This window comes from Pseudophryne corroboree, chromosome 12 (assembly GCF_028390025.1).
Source record: "Pseudophryne corroboree isolate aPseCor3 chromosome 12, aPseCor3.hap2, whole genome shotgun sequence".
NCBI lineage: Eukaryota > Metazoa > Chordata > Amphibia > Anura > Myobatrachidae > Pseudophryne > Pseudophryne corroboree.
The window spans coordinates 43,158,405-43,172,797 of NC_086455.1; the positions used below are offsets into that span (position 1 = coordinate 43,158,405).

Genomic DNA, 14,393 nt, shown 5'->3' on the forward strand with positions numbered 1-14,393 from the left:
GCAATGAAGGAGGCGTTACACTTAGCTGATACTACAGGTACCACTAAACAGGGTATTATGTGGGGTGTGAAAAAACTACCTATAGTTTTTCCTGAATCAGAAGAATTAAATGACGTGTGTGATGAAGCGTGGGTTGCCCCCGATAAAAAGGTGCTAATTTCAAAGAAGTTATTGGCATTATACCCCTTCCCGCCAGAGGTTAGGGCGCGCTGGGAAACACCTGCTAGGGTGGACAAGGCGCTCACACGCTTATCTAAACAAGTGGCGTTACCCTCTCCTGAGACGGCCGCACTTAAAGATCCAGCAGATAGAAGGATGGAAAATATCCAAAAAAGTATATACACACATGCAGGTGTTATACTACGACCAGCTATAGCGACTGCCTGGATGTGCAGTGCTGGGGTAGTTTGGTCAGAGTCCCTGATCGAAAATATTGATACCCTGGATAGGGACAATATTTTACTGTCGTTAGAACAAATAAAGGATGCATTTCTTTATATGCGTGATGCACAGAGGGATATCTGCACACTGGCGTCACGGGTAAGTGCTATGTCCATTTCGGCCAGAAGAAGTTTATGGACGCGACAGTGGACAGGCGATGCGGACTCAAAACGGCATATGGAGGTTTTGCCGTATAAAGGGGAGGAGTTATTTGGAGTCGGTCTATCAGATTTGGTGGCCACGGCTACAGCCGGGAAATCCACCTTTTTACCTCAAGTCACTCCCCAACAGAAAAAGACACCGACTTTTCAACCGCAGCCCTTTCGTTCCTTTAAAAATAAGAGAGCAAAGGGATATTCATATCTGCCACGAGGCAGAGGACGAGGGAAGAGACAGCAACAGGCAGCTCCTTCCCAGCAACAGAAGCCCTCCCCGGCTTCTACAAAAGCCTCAGCATGACGCTGGGGCTTCTCAAGCGGACTCGGGGGCGGTGGGCGGTCGTCTCAAAAATTACAGCGCGCAGTGGGCTCACTCGCAGGTAGATCCCTGGATCCTGCAGATAATATCTCAGGGGTACAGGTTGGAATTAGAGACAGATCCACCCCGCCGTTTCCTGAAGTCTGCTTTACCAACGTCCCCCTCCGAAAGGGAGACGGTTTTGGAAGCCATTCACAAGCTGTACTCTCAGCAGGTGATAGTCAAGGTACCTCTTCTACAACAAGGCAAGGGGTATTATTCCACTCTATTTGTGGTACCGAAGCCGGATGGCTCGGTAAGGCCTATTCTAAATCTGAAGTCCTTGAACCTGTACATAAAGAGGTTCAAGTTCAAGATGGAGTCACTCAGAGCAGTGATAGCGAACCTGGAAGAAGGGGATTTTATGGTATCCTTGGACATCAAGGATGCGTATCTCCACGTTCCGATTTACCCCTCACACCAGGGGTACCTCAGGTTCGTTGTACAAAACTGTCACTATCAGTTTCAGACGCTGCCGTTTGGTTTGTCCACGGCACCTCGGATCTTTACAAAGGTAATGGCCGAGATGATGATTCTTCTTCGAAGAAAAGGCGTATTAATTATCCCATACTTGGACGATCTCCTAATAAGGGCAAAGTCCAGAGAACAGCTAGAGATGGGATTAGCACTATCTCAAGAGGTGCTAAAACAGCACGGATGGATTCTGAATATTCCAAAATCCCAGTTAATGCCGACGACTCGTCTGCTGTTCCTGGGGATGATTCTGGACACGGTTCAGAAAAAGGTTTTTCTACCCGAAGAAAAAGCCAAGGAGTTATCCGACCTGGTCAGGAACCTCTTAAAACCAGGAAAGGTGTCACTCTGTACATCAATGCACAAGAGTCCTGGGAAAAATGGTGGCTTCTTACGAAGCAATTCCATTCGGCAGATTCCACGCAAGGATTTTCCAAAGGGATCTGTTGGACAAATGGTCAGGGTCGCATCTTCAGATGCACCTGCGGATAACCCTGTCGCCAAGGACAAGGGTATCTCTTCTGTGGTGGTTGCAGAGTGCTCATCTATTGGAGGGCCGCAGATTCGGCATACAGGATTGGATCCTGGTGACCACGGACGCCAGCCTCAGAGGCTGGGGAGCAGTCACCCAAGGAAGAAACTTCCAGGGTGTGTGGACGAGCCTGGAAAAGTCTCTTCACATAAACATTCTGGAACTAAGAGCAATTTACAATGCTCTAAGCCAGGCAGAACCTCTGCTTCAAGGAAAACCGGTGTTGATCCAGTCAGACAACATCACGGCAGTCGCCCATGTAAACAGACAGGGCGGTACAAGAAGCAGGAGTGCAATGGCAGAAGCTGCGAGGATTCTTCGCTGGGCGGAGAATCATGTGATAGCACTGTCAGCAGTGTTCATTCCGGGAGTGGACAACTGGGAAGCAGACTTCCTCAGCAGACACGACCTTCACCCGGGAGAGTGGGGACTTCATCCAGAAGTTTTCCACATGCTAGTAAACCATTGGGAAAGACCTATGGTGGACATGATGGCGTCTCGCCTCAACAAAAAACTGGACAGGTATTGCGCCAGGTCAAGAGACCCGCAGGCAATAGCTGTGGACGCGCTGGTAACACCTTGGGTGTACCAGTCGGTGTATGTGTTTCCTCCTCTGCCTCTCATACCAAAGGTATTGAGGATTATACGGCGAAGAGGAGTAAGAACGATAATAGTGGTTCCGGATTGGCCAAGAAGGACTTGGTACCCGGAACTTCAAGAGATGGTCACGGACGATCCGTGGCCTCTACCTCTGAGAAGGGACCTGCTGCAGCAGGGTCCCTGTCTCTTTCAAGACTTACCGCGGCTGCGTTTGACGGCATGGCGGTTGAACGCCAGATCCTAAAGGGAAAAGGCATTCCGGAAGAAGTCATTCCTACTTTGATAAAAGCAAGAAAGGAAGTTACCGCGAAGCATTATCACCGCATTTGGCGGAAATATGTTGCGTGGTGCGAGGATCGGAGTGCTCCGACGGAGGAATTTCAACTGGGTCGATTCCTACATTTCCTGCAATCAGGATTGTCTATGGGTCTCAAATTGGGATCTATTAAGGTTCAAATTTCGGCCCTGTCAATATTCTTCCAAAAAGAATTGGCCTCAGTTCCTGAGGTCCAGACTTTTGTTAAAGGAGTACTGCATATACAGCCTCCTGTGGTGCCTCCGGTGGCACCGTGGGATCTAAATGTAGTTTTAGATTTCCTCAAATCCCATTGGTTTGAACCACTGAAAAAGGTGGATTTGAAATATCTCACATGGAAAGTGACCATGCTACTGGCCCTGGCTTCAGCCAGGAGAGTATCTGAACTGGCGGCTTTATCTTATAAAAGCCCTTATCTAATTTTCCATTCGGATAGGGCAGAACTGCGGACGCGTCCGCACTTCCTTCCTAAGGTGGTATCAGCGTTTCACCTGAACCAGCCTATTGTAGTGCCTGCGGCTACAAGCGACTTGGAGGATTCCAAGTTGTTGGACGTTGTCAGAGCTTTAAAAATATACATTTCAAGGACGGCTGGAGTCAGAAAATCTGATTCGCTGTTTATTCTGTATGCACCCAACAAGTTGGGTGCTCCTGCTTCTAAGCAGTCGATTGCTCGTTGGATTTGTAGCACAATTCAACTTGCACATTCTGTGGCAGGCCTGCCACAGCCTAAATCTGTTAAGGCCCATTCCACAAGGAAGGTGGGCTCATCTTGGGCGGCTGCCCGAGGGGTCTCGGCATTACAACTCTGCCGAGCAGCTACGTGGTCGGGGGAAAACACGTTTGTAAAATTCTACAAATTTGATACCCTGGCAAAAGAGGACCTGGAGTTCTCTCATTCGGTGCTGCAGAGTCATCCGCACTCTCCCGCCCGTTTGGGAGCTTTGGTATAATCCCCATGGTCCTTTCAGGAACCCCAGCATCCACTAGGACGATAGAGAAAATAAGAATTTACTTACCGATAATTCTATTTCTCGGAGTCCGTAGTGGATGCTGGGCGCCCATCCCAAGTGCGGATTATCTGCAATACTTGTACATAGTTATTGTTAACTAATTCGGGTTATTGTTTGGGAGCCATCTTTCAGAGGCTCCTCTGTTATCATACTGTTAACTGGGTTTAGATCACAAGTTGTACGGTGTGATTGGTGTGGCTGGTATGAGTCTTACCCGGGATTCAAAATCCTCCCTTATTGTGTACGCTCGTCCGGGCACAGTATCTAACTGGAGTCTGGAGGAGGGTCATAGGGGGAGGAGCCAGTGCACACCACCTGATCTGGAAAAGCTTTACTTTTGTGCCCTGTCTCCTGCGGAGCCGCTATTCCCCATGGTCCTTTCAGGAACCCCAGCATCCACTACGGACTCCGAGAAATAGAATTATCGGTAAGTAAATTCTTATTTTTCCAGTGTTCAGCTTGCTATCTCCAGTCCGGTCCAGCCTGCTATACTTCTTCAGTTCCAGTCCGGCCCAGTCTGCATATCTCTAGTGCAATCTTCAAGGAACCCCAGCGGTCCAGGTTTTAGGGATATCCCTGCTTGTGCGTAGATGGTATAATCAAACTGACTGAGGTACTAATTGATACCCCTTTTACACAGAAAGTCAAATTACCGGGTGAAGAAGTTCTACCTGATAATTTGTCTGTGTCCTTTTTCTGTGTGAAGGGGTCAACCAGGGTTGAAATTCCTGGGACATTGACCTAGGAATTTACCAGGGTCGGAGACGCGGGAGTTTCGACCCGGGTTGACCCTTTCAAACAGAAGAAACGTTGATCCTCAAATGACAGGTAGAAATTCTTGACCCGGTACTTTGCTTGTCTGTGTGAAAGGGGGGGTCAGGCAGGGTGATTGCGGGAGCCGGCATGCAGAGGTGTAGCTAGGTGCCATGGTGCCTGGAGCAGAGGCATGCTTCAGTGCCCCCCCCCACGCTACACAGTAGAGCTGCTTATACACGGTACACCACAGTTGAGCTCCTTATACACGCTATACCACATTAGAACCATTTATACATGTTACACCACAGTACAGCCCCTTGTACACATTACACCACAGTAGAGCCCCTTATACACGTTACACCACAGTAGAGCTGCTTATAAACATTACACCACAGTAGAGCCATTTAAACACATTCTGCTACAGTAGAGCCGCTTATACATGTTACGCTGCAGCTTCTAATGCAGAGAGAGGTGCTGCAGCATCAATGTAGAGAGAGGTGCTGTAGCAGCCAGGGCAGAGAGGGGTGCTGCAACAGCCGGGGCAGAGAAAGGTGCTACAGCAGCAGGGACAGAGAGAGGTGTGGCAGCAGCAGGGACAGAGAGAGGTGTGGCAGCAGCAGGGACAGAGAGAAGTGTGGCGGCAGCAGCTGGGACAGAGAGAGGTGTGGCAGCAGCAGGGACAGAGAGAGGTGTGGCAGCAGCAGCTGGGACAGAGAGATGCTGCAGCAGCCAGGGCAGAAAAAGGTGCTGCAGCAGCAGGGGCAGAGAGTGGTGTAGCAGGACAGAAGTAACCCTGCTGCACAGCTGCAAGCAGACAGTGAGACATATAAAGAGGGGGGGCTGGGCTCCGGCATGTGCTGGCTGTCAGTGTCTCCTGCTGTCACCTCCGGCCTGCCCTGTTCCCTACCTAGTCTCCGAGTCAGTGTGCGTCCCACTGCTTCTCCTCCTCTGCAGCTGTATGTACAGCGGCACGTGTTATAGTGCGTAGAGGGAGGGGTGGTGATCAGGCAGCGGCGCGCCCTCTAACTTTTCCAGCGTCTGGAGCTCGAGCTCTACTGGAGCCACCCTCGCTACACCCCTGCCGGCATGTCTCGGGCGTGCACATCATAGACGCGTACACGCTACATTCACATGAATGGGAGTGTCTTTGTGTGCTGCCTCGGAGTGGGTAGGCGCCGGATCACATAGCCACGCCAGCAGTTCACGTTTGCGATGTAGCCACCCTGGATGAGCATGGCTACATCTGTACCTCAAACTGGCATACCAGTTACCAAACATAGCTAATCATACAAAAACCTCTAAAAACTGAAAACCCAGCTGCGAGTACAAATTCTACTCTAATTCAAACGGATGTGGCAAGTAACTAATTATATAATTCATTGATTTACTCATTTACTTGTTTGTTTTAGGTGCCCCTGGCAGATGAGGAGTCTGGGGAGCGAAACCAATGGTTGATATCTTCCAACCCATTCTCAAGAATGAAATCAACTGCACTATAAGGTTGGGTACATTCTCTGCAGATCAGATTAATGTTGTGATTTTTGTGTAGAGATGTGTCACCAGTGGGACACATCAGTGGCCATCGCTGGCAAACTGTATCTACTCCCACCACCGGTCAGACAAGGCCACTGAGCAGAGGAGTTAGTTCTGTGGCAGAGGGAGAAGAAAAAAGCGTCAGGTCAAGAGCTCTGGCAGCTGCAGAAAAGGCCAGAAGACGGCATGATGAAGAGAGAAAATGCCCGGTGCAGCCGGGATGAAACAAGGAAGCGGCGGCTTTTTACATTTGGTGCCGACCGTGAGTCAATGATTGTTAACGAGACCGGCAGTCAATGAGGAATCGTAGCTCACCGCATTACAGCTCTGACAAATAGTGGCGTCCGACGTCAGACACCGCTCAGCAAGGGAGTCAGTTCGGTGGAGGAGGGAGAAGAAAGAAGGCATCATGGTGGTCATTCTGAGTTGTTCGCTCGTTATTTTTTTCTCGCAACGGAGCGATTAGTCACTAATGCGGATGCGCAATGTCCGCAGTGCGACTGCGCCAAGTAAATTTGCTATGCAGTTAGGTATTTTACTCACGGCATTACAAGGTTTTTTCATCGTTCTGGTGATCGTAATGTGATTGACAGGAAGTGGGTGTTTCTGGGCGGAAACTGGCCGTTTTATGGGTGTGTGCGAAAAAACGCTACCGTTTCTGGGAAAAACGCGGGAGTGGCTGGAGAAACGGGGGAGTGTCTGGGCGAACGCTGGGTGTGTTTGTGACGTCATACCAGGAACGACAAGCACTGAACTGATCGCAGATGCCGAGTCTGGAGCTACTCAGAAACTGCTAAGAGGTGTCTATTAGCAATTCTGCTAATCTTTCGTTCGCAATTTTACTATGCTAAGATTCACTCCCAGTAGGCGGCGGCTTAGCCTGTGCAAAGCTGATAAAAGCAGCTTGCGAGCGAACAACTCGGAATGAGGACCCAGGTCAGGATCTCCGGCAGGCAGCTGCGGAAGAGGCCAGAAGACAGCATGATCAGAGAAAAGATGTCTGCAGCCTGTAGCCGAAAACAGAAAAAGCTGCGGACCGGAGAGTGCTTCTACTGGAGAAAGCAACAGAGCTATAAATGATGCTCCCCACTACAGCCTTTCCCAATGATGCCAGTAGGCGACCTTGGCCAGCGATAATTGTCCCAATCCTAGACCCACAGGCACTGGGTCCTAGGACTGTGGGTACAGTCAGGCCTAAGGCCAGTATAGCAAATAGGCAGGCTGTAGGCCTGGGCAGCTTATTAAAGGACTCTGAGCATAAGTGTTATGCGTTAGTTGGGTACCAAGCCCATATGCTTAGTGATAGTCTGGGCAATAGGAGGACCAAGCAGGCGGTCACGAGGCCTGTGCCTACTATTCGCAAGCCTGGGTATTAGGCCCAGGCCACATAATCAACACCCTACTTAGTACCTGGGCATCAGGCCCAGGTCACTTAGACAGAACCCCCAGAAGTGAGTTCAGGTATAATGCCCATGCCAATTAAAGAACATATAGGGAGTGGCCACCACGTTATTGCTGCTAGGCCCCAGGTTCTGCAATATTAAGTTGTCATAAGTCCTACTAGTAGAATGGGGTGGCCAGCTCTGTATAGATGGGCAGAAAGATTTAAAGGGACAGTATCATAATTGTGGACAGTATCACAGTTGGAAACTGTCTTTGTTGCCGTATATGTGCAGGTCCAATATATTAGAGCAACTGTTAGAATGTTTATATTGCGCGTGTTTGTATAATTGAAGTATATACTGTAGAAGGCTAGTGAGTTAGGATCAGTTGGTGATTTTATGTAGAGACTCTAATTTTACGACACATTGTAAGTTTAGAATAGCATCCAGAGTGGTGGTGTTTGTGTCTCTTTATAGGGATCTGTGAGATCAACCAAGTTAAAAAGGTCAATAGTAGCCGGGGGTGGGAACATCTGTTTGTGTTTCTTTCTTTCCGTCCTTCGTTTTTCTGAGCAGACATTGACCAGTGTCGAGTCTTCACCTGGTGTGTGAATACCCAAAGTTTAAACTCAGGGTCTGAGGCCAAAAATGCCAGTGTTGATTTCCACTAAAACCCAAAATCCCTATTTTTCTGTAGTCTCGGATCGGTAGGGCGTGATGATTGACTTTGAGGTAGGACGGTGCTCACATCTTGTCTTTCCTCCTAGATCCTCCTGCATGTCCGTGCCCACCTATGCATCAAGACTGTCTGCTACCCATACAGCCTGAAGGTTAGAGGGTATGAACCAGGTAGGCCATCGACCTGCACGGCAGCAAGCTTCACCCCACAACGCACCTCTTACACTCAGAGCGATTATCTGATTAGTGTGCACTCCCCTCATACTGACTTATTTTAAGCTCAGTGTGTACTTCTTCAAGGAGATTGAGAGGTTAGGCATTTCCATTTTTAAGCAGCTCATAAGATGCAACTTCCTGATCTGACTGCTGCAGATGTCTTTTTAAGCCGTTTATCGACAATTGTATAGGTGTAAACTCAGCTTAACAGTCTTGTGCTGCCATCCTGCTTGGATGCGCCCGCAATCTGATATTTACTTTTCTTTCAGTATCAGTTACACGAAACTGAGTCAGGACAAATCAACTAAAAACAAAATAAAGATTTCAGTATTTTTTGTTATACAAATATGCTGTTATACAAAGAACCACTTGGTGTCACTATAACAAAAGATTTTGACAAACTCCCTGTATCATACATACAGAGCTGGGTTTACACTGCTTAGAACTCCTCAAAGAGACCGCACAGGGCATAACAATTGTTCCTATAAGCTAACACTCAAATAAAGAATTAGAAACAATTATATGTTTGTAAATATGTATAAAAGGCATGTATTGCATGGAAATATACAGTCATAATGGAAGTCACACACACAAACCAGTTTTTCTTTTCTGCACACACAACTTGTCTGTCCAGCTAAAAGAGTGCTCCACACATCTAACCAAATTTTCATCAGACCAGCCAACCTACCAACTTCTCTCCAACTTGTGATGTCACCAAAGTAGGTGAACAATGTCTCTGTGAACATTGGTATGCTGCATACGGGCAATACCCCTATCAGAGCCGGCCCTAACCAATAAGATGCCCTAGGCAAGATTTTGGCTGGTGCCCCCTAGCACCACCGCTAGTTCCGCCTCTGACCCTGCACCCCTTTCCCAGCACCAAGGAAGGGAGATCGGGATGCAGGTATAAATAACAGCTTATATTTTGCACCTACCACCTTGGACCAACCGTTTCTGGACGGTTTTTAGCGTGTGGGAGCAAACGGCTGATAATCATTTGCTCCCACACACTGCCAGATTATTGTTCCAACCTGCCTTCTAGTTGGCTGGTTGGAATGATATCTTCCTGATGTATAGCTAGCATTAGCTACATGCCTATGATGCATGGTCCTGTGTGCTCACATTAACACCACTCAGATCCTTCCCAGTAACACCCAATTTCACAGAAAGACAGATCCATCCAAGTTCCTTCTGACTCAAATTAGGATGGACATATGGAAAGATGCATACATTTGCACTGTATGCATAAACTCATACTTACCTACTTTGCTGCCTCCTCCTCTGGGAGGAGGCAGCGTTGTAGGTGTATGGGGGGCGTGGCCGGTAGCAGGATAGCCGGTTCGGAGGCGTGGCCGGCAGTAGGATGGGCGGTCCGTGGGCGTGGCTTCGCACTCGCATCATCGTGACTCCGCCCCCCGCTGTGCCGAGAAACGAGGCGCTGCATAGCGGGGGGCGGAGCTACGATGATGCGATTCAGCGTGAATCACGTCATCGGACCCCCTCGGGCCGCCCGCATGTTCTCTGCGGCGGGCGGCCGAGGGGGAAAGCGGGAGGCTTGCCCACCTTTCCGGGGGGCCGGGAGGGTCACCCGATTTTCGGGAGCCTCCCGGCCATTCCGGGAGGGTAGGCAAGTATGATAAACTGCAACATATCTATCTATAACATTTTTGTTAATAGCTCCACCTCCAAACCTGTAGCTCCTGGATCTATTTTTCTAGAAAAATAGTAGCAGACATAACGGATGAAACCTGGTCCTACAGTACATACGTAGTTGGCTAGTATTAAAACTGTATTTTCTCAAAGGATATCACGGATGCTTCCCAAATGCTATAGCCATGTGCAAATTGCAAATGTCACTCTAACTGAACGATTACCACAGTATATTCCATTTATTCCAACAATAACTAGTGTACAGACTCACAATGTGCCAGATGTGTGAAAGTGCGCTGTGGTTCCCGCTGACCACAGCGCACCTTAAGGCAGCATTTTGCGCAGCACCCATATGTATGAGCGGCGTGTTAACGCCGTATGCCCTGGCCGCCGCGGATGGGAGATGAAGAACAGAGGCAATGTATGATTGCCTCTGCTGTCACTTTTCGTCTCCTGAAGCCGCCGGTCCAGAACGCCTCCCCCGGGCAGGCGATGTGGTCAAAATGTGCAGTGGCTTTGTTTTTGTTTTTTTAATAAACTTTATTTATCGTGGACATTCTTCTGCTGGTCCACACAGCTCTACTGCCCATGCGTCGGGGGCCTCCGGCGGGGGTGTGGTATGGAAAGTCGACAGTAACTAGGTCGACAATGCCTAGGTCGACCACTATTGGTCGACAGTAACTAGGTCGACAGGGTGTCTAGGTCGACAGGGTCTTTAGGTCGACATGTTCTAGGTCGACAGGTCAAAAGGTCGACATGAGTTTTTAATGTTATTTTGGTGTCGTTTTCTTCGTAGAGTGACCGGGAACCCCAATTAGTGCACCATGCTTCGGGCATGGTGCCTTCGCTCCGCTACCGCTTCGCTCGGCACACTTTACCGTTCCAATCGTAGTCCACGTGGATCGTTAAGTATGAAAAGGTTCAAAAAAAGAAAAAAATTGTGAAAAACTCATGTCGACCTTTTGACCTGTCGACCTTTTGACCTGTCGACCTAGACACCCTGTCGACCTAGTTACTGTCGACCAACAGTGGTCGACCTAGACATTGTCGACCTAGTTACTGTCGACTTTCAGTCCGGATCCCCTCCGGCGGTGCACACAGGAAGAAGGGAGAAGGGCGCATGCGCACAGATTGCGTCGCCGAGCCGATGTGGAAGCTGCGCTACCGCAGGACAGGTAGGATAACGCACTCCCACATCGGTGGGGGCCTTAATCATACATTGTGGCGGCGGCTGTGGGCGTATCACCACGATAATGTGGTGATACGCTCCTAGACACATAACGTCCGTTAGGACGTTTTTTAATACATCACCCCCATTGTTACTTAATTAAAACCTTTTTTTTTCTATTTGGAAACATACACGATGCTGATGTTCATACAGATGAGCCATTGGTTCTCAAACTGTGTGCTGTGACACCCTGGGGTGCCTCGGGACACTTGCAGGGGTTTTTTGGATTGGTGGTCCAAGACCAATTCAAAATATTTATGGTCAATGTAATAGGCAAAACCAGCGCTAGTGGCTGCCAGTGCCAATCATAAACTATGTGGACATACAGAAACCAATCTTGTCACTCACTACACAACTAAACCTACAGTAATATAAGGATGATATACTGTATAAAAACAATGCACTTAATATAATATAATATTTCTTTTTACATTTCTAAATAAGAAACTTTTGGCCTAGGGGTGCGGTGAAAAACATTCTGATACTCTAGGGTACCGTGATTCAAAAAAGTTTGAGAACCACTGAAATGTGAAATATTCTGAAAACCCCTACAGTGCATGTGTCACCTTGAGTGTCCACACACAGGCGCTAGTGCGTACAGGACTGATGGTACCAGAATGATGAGGTAAGACCACGGGCATTCCTGGACAGTGACTAGGAGGTGGTCTGAAGAGAACGCATAAAAAAAGTCTGTCTCTTGGGCTTTTCTTGGGAGTCAGGGCCGGTTCTTGCCCTTGTGGCGCCCCGGGCAAACGTTAGGGGCGTGGCTTAATATGGGGGCGTGGTCAGCCATGCCCCCATTTGTAGCGCCGCTGAAAGGGAAGGAAAAAAAAAAAGTATACTTACTATACCCCGCTCCTGATTCCAGACCCTGCAGACTGGCGCCGCTCTTCTCCTCGGATCTATGGGAGAGAAGTCAGTCATGACGTCTCTCCCATAGCACAGCACAGGCACTAGAGGTCAATTATGATCTCTAGCGTCTGTGCCACAATGCTGTGCGGTGCGCGATTACGTCATTGCGCTCCGCACAGCAAAGGTCCTCTCCATGAAGGGAAACTAGACGCTTAGCGTCTGATTCCCTTCATAGCGGGGGAGGACCAGCGCCACGAAGGGAAACCAGACGCGTAGCATCTGGTTCCCTTCTCACAGCGGGAGGGGGTGCACAGCGAGGGGGCCACTGCTGGGGCGCACACTGCACAGTGGCAGATCTTGCCATGGAGCGGCGCCCTCCGGAAGGCGGCGCCCCGGGCAAAAGTCCTGCTTGCCCGTGGCAAGATCCGCCACTGTTGGGAGTATCACTGACGTGTCAGGAAAGTGGCTGCATTTCCAGATGCACAGCTGCCACAGAGGCCATGTTCAGACAGAGATACTTCACCCACCGTAGGGCAGATGTAAGTGTCCAGTGGTGTGTTACAGCTTGCACAGGCAGTGGAAGTGGGCTCTCAGGGCTGGCACATACTAGTACACAAGCGGTAGGCTGTAAATAGAATCTGAATATTATGGCACCCACGAGTACAGCAACAGGCGCTAGAGTGCACGCAGTAGTGTCCACCTCTAAATCAGGCCCTCTGTCTTTTTTTTATACATGCCGTTAACATGACTGGCCGGATGTAATGAAGTCCAAGTTGTCTGAATGTGCGGATTCCCGGTGCGGACATTTTTTTAAAGCTGCAATCATGTACAAGGCAAAAACATTGCCGCTTTAAAAATACTGTTCGAGTTTGGCCGGGAACCACCAGCCAACTCGGACTTCATTACATCCGGCCTGTCATGTCAAACATGTCATTTTTGTTTGGTCCAGGGTTTCCCAAACTCTGTCCACATCCACAGGGCATCCTAACAGTCCAGGTATTCAGGATATCCATGCTTGTGCACAGATGGTATCATCAAACTGACTGAGGTACTAATGAAGTCACCTGTGCCTAAGCATGGATATCCTTAAAACCTGTTGGAGTGCCTTGAGGACAGAGTTTGGGAACCTCTGGTTTAGGCAAAGATTGAAGAGAACAGTGCCACCTAGTGGCCTGATTATCTCAACACATTGCAAACAGAAGCAGTAACTGCCATACAATGGCCCTCATTCCGAGTTGTTCGCTCGTTCTTTTTCATCGCATCGCAGTGAAAATCCGCTTAGTACGCATGCGCAAAGTTCGCACTGCGACTTCGCCAAGTAACTTTACTATGAAGAAAGTATTTTTACTCACGGCTTTTTCATCGCTCCGGCGATCGTAGTGTGATTGACAGGAAATGGGTGTTACTGGGCGGAAACACGGCGTTTTAGGGGCGTGTGGATGAAAACGCTACCGTTTCCGGAAAAAACGCAGGAGTGGCTGGAGAAACGGTGGGAGTGCCTGGGCGAACGCTGGGTGTGTTTGTGACGTCAACCAGGAATGACAAGCACTGAACTGATCGCACAGGCAGAGTAAGTCTGAAGCTACTCTAAAACTGCTACGAGGTTTGTGATCGCAATATTGCGAATACATCGGTCGCACTTTTAAGAAGCTAAGATTCACTCCCAGTAGGCGTAGGCTTAGCGTGTGTAACTCTGCTAAAATCGCCTTGCGAGCGATCAACTCGGAATGAGGGCCAATATCTTTTGACTGCCACATCTCTCTGGCTCTAGGGCCCGGTTCTGCCCTGATCACTGTTGTGTGAATTCGCACAGCGGGCGATTATCGAAAAACTACGTATGCGCTGCAATGTGCAGGCGCGTCGCCAAACAGCGACAGAACGGTGTGAAAATTTCGATCGCACGGCGGTTCGCAAGTTGATTGACAGGAAGAGGACATTTGGGGGTGTCAGGAAAAATGCAGGCGTTCCCAAGCGTTTTCAGGGAGGGTGTGTGACGTCAGCTCCGGCCACAATCAGCCTGTTCTCATCGCACTGTAGGAGTAAGTCCTGGGTTGCGCACAGACTGCACAGTGAGTTGCGAACGGATTTGCAGATGTCCGCTGTCTGGCGGAATTTTTGCACGGTGTACGCATGCATTCACACACTTGCACAGCGCAGGTTTGCACTCTGGCTAGGTGGCGACCAGGGTTAGACTGGGTCAAGGGGC

General features: G+C 49.2%; 1 protein-coding gene across 1 annotated transcript in view; it reads right to left on the reverse strand.

The window, feature by feature from the left end:
* The window catches only part of ADSS1 (adenylosuccinate synthase 1), a 124,917-nt gene that overhangs the window by 53,104 nt on the left and 57,420 nt on the right, over window positions 1–14,393 (reverse strand). The window lies entirely within an intron of this gene.